This window comes from Eurosta solidaginis, chromosome 3 (assembly GCF_040869045.1).
Source record: "Eurosta solidaginis isolate ZX-2024a chromosome 3, ASM4086904v1, whole genome shotgun sequence".
Classification (NCBI taxonomy): Eukaryota; Metazoa; Arthropoda; class Insecta; order Diptera; family Tephritidae; genus Eurosta; species Eurosta solidaginis.
In genome coordinates, this window is record NC_090321.1 from 162,030,421 (window position 1) to 162,047,971 (window position 17,551).

A 17,551-nucleotide genomic window follows, 5' to 3' on the forward strand; every position below is an offset into this window, starting at 1 on the left:
TAGAAATTTATTTAGTCAGAACATATGTAAATGAAAAAATGAATTTAACTTAGTAATAGAAAAGAAATTAAAAAAAAATGATTAGAAATTAGCGTTTTTACAACCCCTTTTTAAAACCAAGGCATCACTGTGATGCATTTGCATGTCGTAAACATAGTTGTGTGGGTTTTTATTCAACCGTTTTAAAAAATGAAGGTATCACTGTGACACAATTGCAGATCGTAAAATTGCTTGTGTTGTTTTTTTTTAAGCCACCACAAGACACAGCAGGTAGAATTGAAATTGCCCCTACCCAAAAGTTCGACCCAAAGGGGAGACATCAGAATTCGTTTTGAAGTATGGTTCCTTCGGCAAAGTTTCCTATTTTGATCCTAGAATACGATTTTCACAAAGCAATGAGCGATTTTTAAATCGACCCGCCCTAGTATATATATATATATAATTTTATTTTTAGCTTACATATTTACTGTTTTAGTTTTAGCCTAGAAATAACCTAAGACTCATGGCTTTATATGAACTGGTTTTTAACCGAATTACAATGTGCGTGTTAAAGTTTTCGATTTTTAATCAAGATAATCATTTGGTTCGATTTTGGTTCACTGCTTACTAGCGTTTAGTGATGTCTTTTAAAGTTCTGTGATCTTATTTTACAGAACTCAACGTAAGTCCGTGTTACACAAAATGTAGGTAGTTCAACTTAATGTGACGACGTAAGCCACTTGACTTTTGAGGGGACAATCACAATGACATAAAATTCTGGCTGCCGGATTGAAAAATGTTACCATTATTTCAGATTAACGGATACAGGTCAATTATTTTCATACATACATATTTATTTTAAATAAAAAAGGAAAAAAATGAGCTGCGTGTATTTGAAATGTGTAAATACGAAGAAATACCAGTCTAGCAAAAAAGGGTTTTGTCATTTGACGGGATGAAAGTCCGGGAATAATGAGCACTTCAATGGTGACTTGACTTGGTCTTAAAAGCCGCTGGTATATACGTAACTTACATTAGGGGTACTCATTAAAGCATATAAATGTATAAGGTGTAAAATTATATCCATTTACGTACGCTGTTAAATGAAAGCACCTATGTAGTAATATTCTTGATAAACTTAATTGTCGATCAGCTGTATTATTGCCAAAAAAAATTTGTTTATTGTTATACAAACTAAGAAATGCCAAGATTAAGTGAAAAGACAAAACTGATGTTGGAGATTTCTGATGAAAATGACGGCTGTTATGTTTGCAAAGTTGCATTCCTTTGAGTTTACCACGTTTACGCCATGAAATGTGTGACAGTTCATTTACGCACTAGATAAATTTATACGTTTACACACTTTATGAGGCATTTATAAGGTTAAATGACTCCCCCTATTATAAATTTTTGGCAGCACTAATTTCATGAAATGCGTTAACACGATTATTGTTAATAATTCGCACATTTAACTGAGCTGGGCAGAACAACTTGAAAATAGAATATGTTTTAAATTTTGCATAATCGCTTAGCTTTCTTCTGGTTCACTTTCGTCGCCCGACACTGTTAAATTTATCTAAAGTTTCTAAAGCATTTTGACGTTGCTTCTTACGGGACCTGTTACGGGTATCTTGGGTGTAGTAGGCGAACATGCTACCATCACACCGCCCTAATCGCAATACTGCGTTACATATGTAAATTCCTTGACCATAAACTTAATCTGTTGTGCGTGAAAAGACTGGTCGAAAGAAATTATACCATTCTGAAGTTTGCCGTTGATGATCGCTTATGAAAAGTTCGAAACATAAACAGATGCGAAGAATTTAGCAAACGAGTGAAACGTAGAAATTAAAAAATCAAGAACTTGTGACAGACAAACACAGCGAGATACTCACAATACATCTGACTGTTAAGAATACTTCGGAGTACATTCCTTTATTAGATAACACCATCGAAATATGAAGATTCGTTTCTCTCAGGACCTTTGAAATGTACAACACATTCCACCGAAAGACATAGTCGGTATCATCAACAGTAAAATAGAATGTCTATATTTGAGGCTCGAGAGAAAAAAGGAATCACTGGCAATAGCATTTGAAACTCAAAACAACCCATGTTTTGCAACGAATATCTGTTACCGCAGAGTGCCTGGAAAGTTGTGAAAAATACGTGTATCCAATTCTAGTTGTATGATGTGTTTATCGAATGCGAACACCAAAAAGTCATTCGCAACCCTATGTTATATCAAAACATTGCTCTGTTTGGCACTACTGAATATATGTACATAATGATATTGATGCGAGAACGGAAGATATCGTCAAATTATTTGAAAATTTAGGAGCACATCGAATTGCTTTGTAAATATTGTGACGCCCTGATATGGCGCAGTTTTTTATTTCATAAAGTGATTCGATTTTTCCATGCATGCAATGACGGAGTTCTATGTGTATTCGATCCAAATTTTGCGTACAATGTTGTCGTTGCTGTTGTAGCAGTGCTTCGCCCCATCTAATAGACGCGACCGATCACAAATATCATCAATATCCTCTAACGAGAATCCAAGGAAACTTGCAGTTTCAACAGGGGTGGACCACAGTGACAGCGGTGTTAGGGGCGTTGGTTCCACATTGCAATTGAAGAGATGGCGATATAAATTTTGTCATTGTAGTACGATATCATTGTTAGATGTAAGAACCTTCTGTACTAATTTATGGTATTCTGGAAGGCTACTGTACTAATGTTTGAGATTTTGGCACATTGAACAAAAAAAATTAATAAAGAAGCTCAAGGGATCCTTTTAACGGTTGGTTATGCTGACTTTATACACGGCTTAACCTGAAAACAAAAAGAAAAATATTTTATTATTTATAATACTGTAGTATACTATTTTAGCCTGGAAAAAACATACGCATTTATTACAGGTTTAAAGCAAGTTTACACTTTGCAAGAGATGACGGATAATAATGTTAAAGCAAACTGGCTGTACCGTGCTATTACCTCCCAACATTGAAATATTTAGCCCATGATAAACCTTTACAAATAGCGCAACTAACAGCTGGTCGCTCAAAACTAGCACACACACAAACGTCTCTAACGTCCACATTACGTAAATCTTAAAAAAAAAATCAAGTTCTATTTTTAAACAGACAAAAACTGTGATAGTTTTGGAATATATAGCATTCCATTTAGTGTGACGTTAGCCACTTGACTTTTGCGGGGACAATGAGAATTTCACCAAAAACAAGCTACCAAATTGAAAAATGTTACGATTTTTTCTAATTTTAATGGATTTCATATTAACGGATATGACTAATTACTTTCATAGTTATTTTAAATAAAAAAGAAAAAAATGAGCCCCATGCCTTGGAAATATTTTAATACGAAATATCAGCCTAGAAAAGAAGGTTTTTAATAAGTTTTTCGAACTCCCGAAAATTGTTTTTGTGGAAGAAACATGGATCGAAGTATGCAAAGAAAGGGAATATAGCCTTCTTAAGTGTCCGTACGTTTGCTCAGAACACGTTGACAAACCATACACGTTTGTCAATTCCTTGCTCAAAGGAGGTCCTTATAAACCGACACCGCAATTCCTTGATAAATTGGCTACAAGTCCACATTTTTTATTTTGTTATTTATTGTATAATTCAAGCGTTGCGCTTTAGGAGGGAATTGTTAAACCATTTTTAAGGGAGAACATTGCCCTCTAGCTCTGCAGGTTAGCCACTAGTTATGAGAGTGTTTTTGCCCGTTGTACCAGGGGTCACCTTGGGGCAGCCCGCCTTTACACATTCTGTGCCCTTTTAGCATTGACATAGATGTGCAGACTTTGGAGGAACAACAGGATTTTTCGTGTATTTTTTTTTTCTGTCTGGGGGTCAAGCTGCCATAAAGATATGAGTCATTAACCAATGTATGAGTCATTATCCACTATTTTTCAATAAAATTGCATGTTTTACTGTATTCTCAATCGATCTGTAGACACATAAATCGTTCTAAAGCATATTATTATTGTCTCAGATGATCATTTCGTTTTCATCCTAAAGGAAACCACAATTTTCGCAACGCTTCTGGCAAAGCAACAAATATTATGAAACTTCAAAAATCCCGAAATACCTCAAACAAATTTTGAGTGGAACTACCTTCTTTTTTGTATCATGGTTTAGGGAAAATGTTTGCTTATTTTTAAGTATTTAGGAGATTTTTCTACATTTATCTGTAATATTGATACAAAGGTTGAAAGTATATTGATGCAATGCAACTCTGCTCTTCCTGCTGTTCTTTATTCCACTCCATTCGACTGCCTTCCACTAAATTCGCTACATAACCTCAATTTAAGCTGCCAAACTATATAGTAAACAATGATTTAACCTGACCGAAGTTCGCCTAGTGGCTAAAAGTCAGCCACTACAGATAAACTTCAACTTCCCTTTGTTTTCTTTTCTTTTCTTTTCTTTTCTTTTTTTTCTATTCTTTTCTTTTCTACTATTTTCTTTTATAGCCTTCCTTTCTTATCCTTTTTCAGTGCTTTCCTTTTTCAGTGCTTACCATTTTTATTTCCTCTTACTTTATTTTTATACCTTTCATGAAAATGAAATGGTATGATAAGTTTGGTTCGAATCTCGAAAATTGTGAGGAGAACATTCAATTTAAATCGGTTTGCTTTCGTCTATATGGCTAAGAGAAGTATTTTGCCGATATCGTTCTATGACGCGAAAACGCGTTTAACTTATTCCGCCTTTACGAAATTTCCATAAATGTTTAATATCGAAATAAAGAGCATTTTTTAATAACTAAGTATGTATGTATGTATGTCCGGGTTCAATTATGGAAAATAAAAAGTTTTTGCAGAACTTATCTTTCTTATACCTTGTATATGTTAATCAATAATAACTATCTGTCGCCGGATTATGACGGAGGAATATAAAGTTGTATTATAAACAAATAAGGAAGTGTAATATATAATATTATATATGTGGGTTCTACTCCGTTTGGTAAATAAAAAAACACCGGTTAACATGTAATATAATAGTTTTAATTGACAATAATTATTTAGTCGCGGTCAAATTTGTCAAGCGTCCGATTCTTAGCTTAGCGGCTGAATTATATCTCGTCCGTTCCACTTAGTCTTTTTAGTTGTCATTCGTCAGGGTTGTATTGGCAAGTATGTTAGGTGCGATCCTGTACTAGTACGTCTGTCCACTACGGGTTGTGCGGTTATCGATTCCCACATATACTCAGCTGTGTGCTCTCCCATATATGTTATCTACATTTAAATATAGATATGATGAACTTTAATTGATATGAAAGCTGAAACATTGTCGGCTTAAAGTGCAAATTTGATAACCGACATTTAAAAATTTTACATTGCAAACAACTAACTATTTGAATTTTCTATTGAAAATAATAGGAAGTGAACTCATCGTAATGTTGATTTACTTTGTGTGTGGCCAATATTTGATGTTGCTGTTATGCCAGGTTGATGAATTAGATCCTGCTCTATCAAACTACATCAAAGAGTTTAACATTGCCGCATTGTTCGCATTGTAGCAGGGTTAAACTCTAGTCAACTTTAAATGGAGTTTAAACTCGCACTGAAAAATCGGACCTTATACATACATATGCAAATATGGTCTATCCTATGAGGATGCAACATAGTTACTGTCATTTAAAACAATTCGTTAAAACGGCACGGCTAAAACTTTGAGCCTAAATCCCTAATCTGTTTAAGCACTTTTCCAGACTAAACTAAAATCCTTTAATTTACTGAAATGCAGTATTAAGAGGAGGTAGGTCTCTTGGTACTTTGCCTGCTCAAGACGAGCTTTCAGTCAATTTTTAAAAGACCGCAAGGGTTTTAACGAGGTCCTACAGCTTTTTCGCTATCGGCATATGTAATCCATGTTTAATATTATATTTCAAAGGTCCGTGCCAATGCTCAGCTTTCAGAAAATGTTTTTCTCGATATCACTAAATTTGGACATTGGCATCATCTCAACGCCAGCTGTCGTAGTGCCGAGAGTTTCTAACCACACTTTCTTTTATAGAAATGGAGCCTAATGTGAAAGAAAGAGCTTCTAGGCAAACTTGGCCTATAAAGAGGTGTGACTGCGACTACCTAAACAGGTCATGAAATTCGTGTTTTATATTAGCTGTGTTTTTTTACATTTATATACGTTTACGTTTAAACTTTATATGGACTGCTTAGCGTTAAACTCTAACCACTCTTCTGAAACTGCCGCGCATAAAATTAGTATTCCTAAATTTCAATACGCATTATACTCAGATGCTACTGAAATATGTGTCCATGTTTCACCTCTACACTAGTTCTATATGTCACATCTACAAATGGTGTATGTCCACTATTCATCGCAAAGGATTCGCCTATATGTTATGCTCTATGGCCACCAGATGTTTGTGTCGGCGCTTTTCGGTACAGCATGTTGTGTAGCTAGTTGCCGCTAGATGGGTATCCTAGGCATTATCTAAGTGAGAATAAGCATCACGGATCGAACCATAAGTCTTCCGGAGAACTTTTCTCACGTATACTCCAAGAGCCATCTCATCATGAGGATTTGTAGTGCGTGATTTTTGTTCGTAGAGAGAGGACTGTACTTTTCAATTGCCTACTCAGACCAAAGTAGCACTTGATGGCAAGTGTTATTCTTTGTTTGATTTCTAAGTTGATATTGTTTTTGTGATTCCCTTACAACATTACAAAAAACTATTGTCCTATAAAAGTTAAAACAAGTAACCTTGTGTATAAAAATTGGCAGCAGTAGTTTCCAAACTACATATTTCATATTTATTTCTGGTCTTTCAGTGTGAATTTAAGCTATATTTAAAGTTGACTACAGTTGAACCTTGCTGCTTTTTTCTATAACATAAAATCTCAGCTTAACCGGCCGAAGTGGCAGGGTTAAACTCTGGTTAACTTTAACTGGAGTTTAAAGTCGCACTGAAAAACATGGCCTTGGACTTACATTATTATCGCTTGTGAGTGAGATACTTCTGCATTTTCACAGAGTTTACATACTGTCATGTTCCAATAAAACAATAGTGAACTTTTCTTATTGTCTAATGTTGCGATGAGATTTGTTTTGTGTTTCTGGTTGAAAGGAAGTCCGACAAATTGCGCTTAAGTGATGTATTTAGTGATGACAAAAAAGGGTGGCTTCGTTCAGATTTTTATTGCTTTGTTTTTGTATTACATTCATTTATGTACAGCTGCAGACAAAATTATAGTACTGCACAGATCGTTAATAAGAAATTAACAACTGTTGCGTGGCAACACAATATTGCCAAGAAGGCCAAATTCATTTAATTTAATATTGTTTACAAGTTACACAAGTATTTGCTTTGTATTAGTTAAATTCAAAATATATTTATACATCATCTGCCTGATTCGGAAAGACACGGCTCGAATTGAGAGGAATCGATATAGTAGTGGAATCAAAATGGCTAAACAACTGAAAGTATCCCACCGAAACATCCGACTAATACTCGTCTGAACTGAAGGTAAGGCCTTACATGTTACAAAAGTCACACGATCTTATTCCATCATTAACATGCATCATAAATTGGATTTTAAGCAATAAGGGGATTTTGGCCGCTGCGTAACAAATCATGACAGATATACCTATTTTCCAATTTCTGATATTCATTTGGAAGCAACTAGAGACTTCCACTAATCCGCCACATATCCATCCCATCCCAATGAACACCTGCCATTCCTCTTTTCCAAGTATGGATGGCGACATAAATACCTTCTGAGCTGGAGCGTATTCTACCATTCTCATAATATGACCTAGCCAACAAAACCCTTAGGGTTTGATTCGTTGCACTTGCCTACGCAAGACCCACTTTTTTGCCTCGTTTTTCTTTCCAGAGAAGGCAAAACTTCGATTGGGTTGGAGAGAACTTTTTTAATTCTTACGGAGCTCGTGGTGTTGCTCAGCGTCATTTAGAAAAGTCCTAAAAACATTTCAGGGTATTTAAATTGAGACAAAACAATCGATTTGCATCCTTGATTACAATAATACTTTTTTTTGCACTATGTTTATACAAACAATCGGATTTTAAGACATACTGGACTAAATGCATTAATATTATTATCTTTTTTTTACCGCTAATGTATATATACATTCATATGATGAGTGTTTTGTAGTTTTATAAAAACGCCAACTTTTCATAATTACTTGATCAAATGTACTTTGGACAAGTAGGCGTTAATTGGCCAATGTAAAGGCTTTTTTTGGTGAACCCTTTTATAAAACAAGACGATGCAAGTAAAGAAAAACTAACAACATCCTTTATGTTGGCAAATGACTGTTGTCCCATTCTGCCGTCCATAAAAAAAGGCAGTAAAGTCTAAAAGTAAAATTTTTATTTGGGAAATTTAAGACTTTTCAAGTAAACTTCAAATTTAAGACCTTGTTTTACCCTTCACTGCGAGTTTTAAATGAGTATTTATTTAGTTGATTCTTAAGTAAATTGTAATCGCAGAAATTTATTGGCAATAAAATGTCCTAAGAGGCAGTTAATGCATTTTACTGCCTTTTTGCTATGGACGGCAGTTCGCAAGTCATATCACAAACCATCAAACAACACATAAATAATTACGATTGAACAAGATTTATTTGGATTTACTTTGATTGCTAAAAATAAAATTTACAATTACTGCAGAGTAGCATTTAACCTATTGACCTACATATAAGTATGTATCTCCAGGCGCTGATTCGGAATTTTAGTACATCCAACTAACGCTTTCTAAGTTCCAGTTGTCGCTTTCTAAAATCGAACTAGTCGATTTTCAGTTTTCTAAAATAAAGTTTATGTTTTTTCAAATACAACTGATGTTTTCTGAATTCCAATTGATAATTAAAAAATCCAAATGACGCTTTCTAAGTTCCAATTGACAATGTTAACTTTACGCTCTTTAAAATAAAGTTGACACTTTGTAAAATCCATCTTCAAATGGTGTAGTTTAAAAAATAATTTCTTTGAACATTTAAAATTTCTTTTCAGTTTTCGTATAATTACAAAATATAATAACTTAATACAGAAAAAAATAAAAAATTATTATCAAATATTAGTAACCAGGCTGTCTCCGTCGATCTGTAAGGTGAGGGGTGAGGTACTGGAACTGAATGAGTCCACAGTGTTAACAGAAGTTTTTTTTAACGACCAAACTGAAAACACATATTAAAAACCAAGACCTATGTTATAAAATCACTCCGTCCTCTTGGCAAATACTAGAAGCTTTCTAGAACCTATGCTTATTGCTGCTTTGACTTAGATCTGATAGCTGCATCACTCTTGGAAGCTGGAGTCTCAGCCTAAAATGTGCTCCATCGTTTCCTCCTCCAACCCGGACTTCCCACATCTGTTGTCACTGACTAGGCTTAATATAAAAGTCAGACTACCCGTCATCAGTATACAGTTCTCTCCTTTTATAATAAGAGTAACTTTATTAGTCTACTCAAGGTAGTAAGACATGATCTTCGCCACTTCAGAATCCCGCACTTGGACATGGACCCAGTCTTTCCCGTTTGGTCGATCATATGCAACTCTCGCCTTCTCTTTATCTCGCCCAATTTGATTGGAACGTTTATGAAGCAAGCTTCGAGGGATGCACCCCTTTTAGTTATCTCATCCGCCACTTAATTCCCATATATTCCCATATAACTGGCAGCTTGTATGATCTGGTTATTTTCAGATCAGCACAGTATACCGCAGACCCTACTCCTTCCAGTACTTTGGTACCCATGTCGCCTCAGCCGCAGTTTTCATATCCTTGTGCCACCCATCCAACTCTATTGTAACTCTAAGAAGCACAGGTACGGAATAAAGTAGTATGTTTGTCCGGTAATTAATGCCGGGGTTCTACTGGGCGTGTAGTCTGCGCTCAAGCTGGCAGGATCACCCTTCATAGCTTAGACCTAGTCCAATAAGGCACCTTGTACCTCTTAGTAAACAAGGCTGTCTCCGTCTTCTCAATGTTGGTGGTCAACCTTACTTCCCGCTTATGACAACTACACTAATATCTGCGTATGTTGTATATTTAACGGGTCCCTCATCGAACCGCCTGAGAAGTTGGATGATGACATGCGTCCGCAGCTGTGTGTGCTGATTTCGTGGTCTCATACAACCCCCTTGTGAAGTTATCTTCCTGCAATTTAACATGCAGCCGATGCATATGGTTATGGCTGGATGTAGTTCAATGTAATTAATGGTCGTTCGTTTAAAGACATTTTTGAAAGCCCCGGCAATGTCTTAAAAGGCTCTCAAGTCATACTCCTTATATTCCAGGGCTCTTTCTATGTTTATATCTACCCTGTGCAGTGACGTGACTAACGATTTGTCTTTTGTGTACGCATCTTGAGTTGTGGAGAACAGTTTTACATTTATGTTTGACTTTATGTACATTATCCTCTCAAATGTTTTGAGCAGAAATGATATTGAGCTAATAGGCATGTAGCCTTTGTGATACATGTGATACCGACCTTCCCCGCCTTTGGTAGAAACATTACACTTACACTCGCAGTTCTTCAATGACTCAGTCTTAAGCGCCCCAGCCTTAAGCACCCATCGAATATTATTTTAAGTCATTCCACGATCTCTCTAATCGAAGTTTGTAGCGTGCAGGGAAAATATCATCTGGGCTTGGCGGTTTAAACTTAGAGAAAGTGTTCACCGGCTATTCAATCTTGATATCGGTCACGGAGCGGGTAGTGGTGCGCTCTGCAGAAGTGTAAGTGCTGTCTGCTGGATCTTCTGAATCATCTCCCGATAAGAAATGTGTGCCGAAAAGCCCCTCAAGGGACTTTGCACTATTAAGTGACCATTCCCCGTCCTCTTTCTTTGTTAATCCTTGAATTATGTTTCACCTTGCTAGGACTTTTCTCAACCGAGCGGTTTCGCTGAAACACCCGATTTCCGCACAGAATTTTTTCTACGAGGCTCTTCGCCCTGGAAATTTCATGCTTGTAGGTCCTCAACAGATTCCCATACTCGTTCATACACGCTTTGATTTTCGCGACCTTTGCCAACTTAAACATTTTTATACTCAGCTGAGCAGAGATCACAGAGTATATTAAGTTTGTTCGCATAACGGTAATCCGTAACGGCATAAACTAATCGAGATAGATATAGACTTCTATATATCAAAATGATCTGGGTGAAAAAAGAAATTCATTTAGCCATGTCCGTGCGTCCGTCCGTCCGTCCGTCCGTCCGTAAACACGATAACTTGAGTAAATTTTGAGGTATCTTCATGAAATTTGGTATGTAGGTTCCTGGGCACTCATCTCAGATCGCTATTTAAAATGAACGAAATCGGACCATAACCACGCCCAATTTTTCGATATCGAAAATTTCGAAAAACCGAAAAAGTGCGATAATTGATTACCAAAGACGGCTAAAGCGATGAACCTTGGTAGGTGGGTTGACCTTATGACGCAGAATAGAAAATTAGTAAAATATTGGACAATGGGTGCGGCACCGCCCACTTTTAAAAGAAGGTAGTTTAAAAGTTTTGCAAGCTTTAATTTGGCAGTCGTTGAAGATATCATGATGAAATTTGGCAGGAACGTTACTCCTATTACTATATGTGTGCTAAAAAAAAATTCGCGAAATCGGATTATGAACACGCCCACTTTTTAAAAAAAAAAATGTGTAATGTCAAATTTTAACAAAAAATTTATTATCTTACAGTATATAAGTAAATTATGTCAACATTCAACTCCAGTAATGATATGGTGCAACTAAATACAAAAATAAAAGAAAATTTCAAAATGGGCGTGGCTCCGCCCTTTTTCATTTAATTTGTCTAGAATACTTTTAATGCCATAAGTCGATCAAAAATTTACCAATCCTTGTGAAATTTGGTAGGGGCATAGATTCTATTATATTCGATAGACGATAACTGTTTTCTGTGAAAATGGGCGACATCGGTTGAAGCCACGCCCAGTTTTTATACACAGTCAACCGTCTGTCCTTCCGCTCGGCCGTTAACACGATAACTTGGGCAAAAATCGATATATCATTACTAAACTTAGTTCACGTAATTATCTGAACTTACATTATGTTGGTATAAAAAATGGCCGAAATCCGACTATGACCACGCCCACTTTTTCGATATCGAAAATTATGAAAAATTAAAAAAAGCCATAATTCTATACCAAATATGAAGAAAGGGATGAAACATGGTAATTGGATTGGTTTATTGACGCCAAACATAACTTTGGAAAAAACTTTGTAAAATGGGTGTCACACCTACCATATTAAGTAGAAGAAAATGAAAAAGTTCTGCAGGGCGAAATCAAAAGCCCTTGGAATCTTGGCAGGAATACTGTTCGTGGTATTACATATATAAATAAATTAGCGGTACCCGACAGTTGATGTTCTGGATCACCCTGGTCCACATTTTGGTCGATATCTCGAAAACGCCTTCACATATACAACTAAGCGCCACTCCCTTTTAAAGCGCTCATTAGTACCTTTAATTTTATACCCATATCGTACAAACACGTTATAGAGTCACCCATGATACACCCCTATGCCGATATCACCTATAGAACTAAGGCCCACTACCTTTTAAATAATCATTAACACCTTTCATTTGATGCCCATATCTTACAAACGCATTCTAGAGTCACGCCTGGTTTACTTTTATGTCGATATTTTGAAAAGGCGACCACCTATAGAACTAAAGCCCACTCCCTTTTAAAATACTCATTAACACCTTTCATTTGATACCCATATCTTATAAACGCATTCTAGAGTCACCGCTGGTCCATCTTTATGGCGATATCTCGAAAAGGCGTTCACCTATATAACGAAGGCTCACTCCCTCTTAAAATACTCATTAACACCTTTCATTTGATTCCCATATCGTACAAACGCATTCCAGAGTCACCCCTGGCCCACCTTTGTGGCGATATCACGCAAAGGTGTCCACATATAGAACTAAGGCCCACTCAATTTTAAAATACTCATTAACACCTTTCATTTGGTACCCATATCGTACAAAAAAATTCTAGATTCACCCCTGGTCCACCTTTATGGCGACATCCCGAAATGGCGTCCACCTATAGAACTATGGCCCACTCCCTTTTAAAATACTCTTTAATACCTTCCAAATCATCAAACCCATGTCATACAAACACATTCCAGAGTTATCCTAAGTTCATTTTCCTACATGGTGATTTTCCCTTATTTTGTCTCCAAAGCTCTCAGCTGAGTATGTAATGTTGGGTTACACCCGAACTTAGCCTTCCTTACTTGTTTTATATGCCTTCTCCACCATGGCGGCTTTGCTTTTCCTCTGAATTTTCTTAGAGGGCAAGGCTCTGTTATATGCAAAGGATATGTAAGTGTTTGATACCGTAAGGAGCATTTACAATTTTTTTTTACAGGTTATGATACGCTGCTCAATCAATTCCATTTTTAGAATCGGTACTTTCTTCGATTTTAAACTTTGCGTGATTTTACTCGGGAACACCACCTCGAAAGTAGTCAAATTTTATTGTTTCAGGCCGGTTTAGTTGAGCTGGGCTCAAAAACATCGTGAAACCTCTCAGGCAGCTCGAATCACAGGTAGACTCTGAATTGAAAATTTACGAGTTTTTATCAAGGAAACTACATTGTCATGGAAGCTACTGAAAACTTAGATTTAGTTTCCTACAATACTGGGAAAATAACCAAGAAATTATTAGTATATTCCAGTTTTCCTGTTTGATATTGTACTTAAATAAAGAAGGGTAATTCTGCCCGAAGCCAATTCTCTTTAACTAAATACTGGTACATTATCTGGTAAATGGCGAATAAATACCATTAGTATGTTTGCAGGGTTTCAATTTCCAACACGGTTACCACTTTGGTCCATTTGGACCAAAAATGGGCCTTTCCAACCCCATTTGGTCCGCTGGTCCCTTTTTTCAATTTTGATCCTTTTTAGGCTGTAGCCAAGATTTTGGTAATTTTGTTCGTTTTTCACTGAGGTAAATACACATGTACAACACTCCCCACAAAATTTTCCACACCTTCATTAACCCTTATATAATTTTCAATTTACTTCAATGGATTTCTTACGAAAAAAATGGCTGTTATTAAAATAAATACGAACAATAGCACTTCAAGCAAAGCAATTTTCGTTAACTGTTGATGATACAAGCGGCCCATCAGAAAATCTTGTTATAGTGGATAGATATTTCGATCGGTTATCAAACACTTTTCATGAAAGTTTTTTTGTCACTATTTGAAAACAAAAGAAATGTGTTGGAAATGCACGTGCACCTCAAAGAAATGAGACGGAGTCTGCCTCTGATGAAGCCATTCTTGAATTGAAAATAAAAGCATGAGAATTACTTGTTTTATATTAAGTGCACTTGCCACTCCCTTAAGGCTCCATTACTGATACTTAGCATAGACTTGACTTGGCTTGCGAACTGTCACTTACAGTTCTGTTAAATGAACATTGCATGTTACTGATTACTCAAAACTTAACTTGACTTAGAAGTCTGTTGAATTTTGATTTTCTATGTAAGTTCTAAGTGGCGTTTACATTTTGAGATGCCATTTGTTTGTTTCCATTTCATTTTGACATTTTGTCATACAAATTGACATTTATTTAAAAATAAATTTCAACACTGATTATGATGCCAGATTTTATGCGTTAAGTGGAGTATAATCGTGGCTAAGTTGCCAAGTTTACGCCAAGTCAAGTCAAGTCTATGCTAAGTATCAGTAATGGGGGCTTTAATTATGTTCAAGTTATGCGTGCAAGCATACCGATGGGTATTTAGAGTTAGTGAAACATGAAATATGAACATGCCCAACAAAAGGTGATGGGATGTCGATATATAAATTTTATTCACAAGGCCCAAAGCAAATTAATAGGCATTTATTTAACTCGTTGGCTCACTCTGGAAAGTGTCTTCTTGCGTACGCCTCAGACTGCGATGCGGCTATATTTTCTATCTTTGTGTCTGGAAGTTAGGGCGTTTCTGCTATACAGTTGTCAAATTCAATATCAGTTACACAATTAAAAGTTCATTTATATTTCCGGCCTGCTCTAAAGAGTTCAATCAGAAAACGTTTGTCTGCCGATATTATACCATCAATATGAAGGATATGGGATATTTGAAAAATTTCAATGTACATCATTTAGAATACTAATTATCTTAACCCAAGGAATATTTTTATTGGAAGTTGGGCAGAAATATTTTTTGAAAGTGATAACTTTACAAATCGTCAGCTTCATAAGAACAGGTGCTAAGTCAACTTTTTATAAAAATTTAGTTTGTAATGCAGTACGATAAGTAAATTTGAATTATATAGATTGCAGAATGAAAGAATAGAAAAAATTTGTTTTCTCCTTTTTTCTGGCAATGATTTGCAAAAGTGCTAAGTCAGATGTTGTAAAAAAAACGCGCAAAAGTGCTAAGTCAGCTGTTGTCAAAAAGAGCGTGCTAAGTCAAATCGCACGTCCTTTGTTGTAGTGTACATAAATTGCACTAAATTAATAGTTTGAGTTATTGTTTGATTTGAAAAAGGTAAGAAATTATTATTACTTAATGCAATAAAGAACTTTCTACAAAAAATATTATTTAATAGAAGATTGCTATGAATACTGACGACAATAATGACAATAACTATGCAGCAGGTGTCTGCCTCCAGTGCACCGATGATGAAAATTATGAAATTGAGCCTGGTGATGGAATAGTTGGACTGGTGCCGTATGGGTTCAATAGTGATCCTGATGAGTCTTTCAATATACCGATCAGCTTTAAAAAGCTTCCATGGAAAACGGAAGAATGATGGGGTGTGGAATTACAAAAAGTACAAAGAATCCAAATCATTAAAGCCAAAGTGTAAATGCAAACAAAGAAGTGGAAAAGCTGCAATGAAATGCGCAAGCGCTACTGATGCTCAAAGGCAGGAAATATTCAAAGATTTCTGGGACATGGACTGGAAGCAAAATAAAATATATGTGAGTATATTGGTACCTACATTCTGTAAAACCTTCGCATCCACGCAATCGTACCGATCCTGATGTATCCAGAAGAGTGAGCAGTTTGAAATACCATTTCAAAGTCAATAATGAAAATGTGCGCGTGTGCAGAAGTTTTTTTAAACACCTTGAATATTGGTCGTCGGGTTGTTCTTAACTCGGTCAAGAAGCCTTTGAGCGGCCACAGCAATGTGCCCAAAAAAACAACTACAAAACAAATCCGAATCCATGGAAAACGGAAGAAAGATGGGGTGCGGAATTACAAAAAGTACAAAGAATCCAAATCATTAAAGCCAAGGTGTAAATGCAAACAAAGGAGTGGAAAAGCTGCAATGAAATGCGCAAGCGTTACTGATGCTCAAAGGCAGGAAATATTCAAAGATTTCTGGGACATGGACTGGAAGCAAAAAAAAATATATGTGAGTATATTGGTACATTCTGTAAAACCTTCGCATCCACGCAATCGTACCGATCTTGATGTATCCAGAAGAGTGAGCAGTTTGAAATACCATTTCAAAGTCAATAATGAAAATGTGCGCGTGTGCAGAAGTTTTTTTAAACACCTTGAATATTGGTCGTCGGGTTGTTCTTAACTCGGTCAAGAAGCCTTTGAGCGGCCACAGCAATGTGCCCAAAAAAACAACTACAAAACAAATCCGAAGAAAAAAAGCCTTGAAATTATTTTTTGACAACCTTCCCTCAATGGAATCTCATTACTGCCGTTCTGGAACGCGAAAAAAATGTCTCTTGCCAGAATGGAACTCAAAAAAACATATTTATGATTTTTATTCAAAGGATTGGTGTAAAGCTCACAACATCCGGCGACTTTCGGTTACACAATTTCATTCTGAATTTGAAAGTAGAAATCTCAGTTTGTTTACACCAAAGAAGGATGAATGCGAAATATGCGCCCGTTACTCCGTCGGAAGTATTTCACACGCAGATTACACTATTCACCTAGAAAAGAAAGAAGAGGCAAGAATAGAAAAACAAAATGATAAAGCGTCAGAACAAAATGTTCTAACAGTGGATCTACAAGCAGTGCTGATGGCACCAAAAAAAGTTCGCAAGCATTTGAGTTTGGTTTATTGAAAACAAGGTACTTCCTAGCCTTGATAAAGAAAAGCCTATTCTCAAATAGTTTTTATAGCGATGGGTGTGGTTATTAAAACCACAATTCTTTACTCAGTAATGCGCTTATTAATACAGCCATAAAAAACAATATTGTTATCGAACAAAAAATATTGGACATTCGCAAATGGGGGCCGACAGCGTTCATTCTACTATAGAGCGTGTGATCAAAAGAAGAAATATTCATGTTCCTGCTGAATACATAGAAATATGCAAGACAGCTCGCAAAAAGCCATTTCCATACGAAGTGAATTACTTAACTTACGATTTTTTCAAAAATTTCAATAAAATCGAATTGTATAAGAGCACTAGCAGACCTGGCAGACGTTGTTCTGCCCTAAATTTGGCCTTTAATAAGCTTTTTCCGTCTAACTCTGCCCTCCCCCACCCCTCTTCACTTTTTCCCGATCCTTTTATTCACTCCTCCAC

At 36.1% G+C, this 17,551-nt stretch overlaps 1 protein-coding gene across 6 annotated transcripts in view; it reads right to left on the reverse strand.

Annotated features, from left to right (window-relative positions):
- Positions 1–768: 768 nt before the first annotated feature.
- LOC137244515 (uncharacterized) overlaps positions 769–17,551 on the reverse strand; it is a 304,677-nt gene continuing 287,894 nt past the window's right edge. For all 6 annotated transcript variants that reach the window (XR_010951073.1, XR_010951070.1, XR_010951071.1 and 3 more), the window contains one exon: positions 769–2,814. The gene's annotated coding sequence lies outside the window, so the exon portion shown is untranslated. The remainder of the gene's footprint in view (positions 2,815–17,551) is intronic.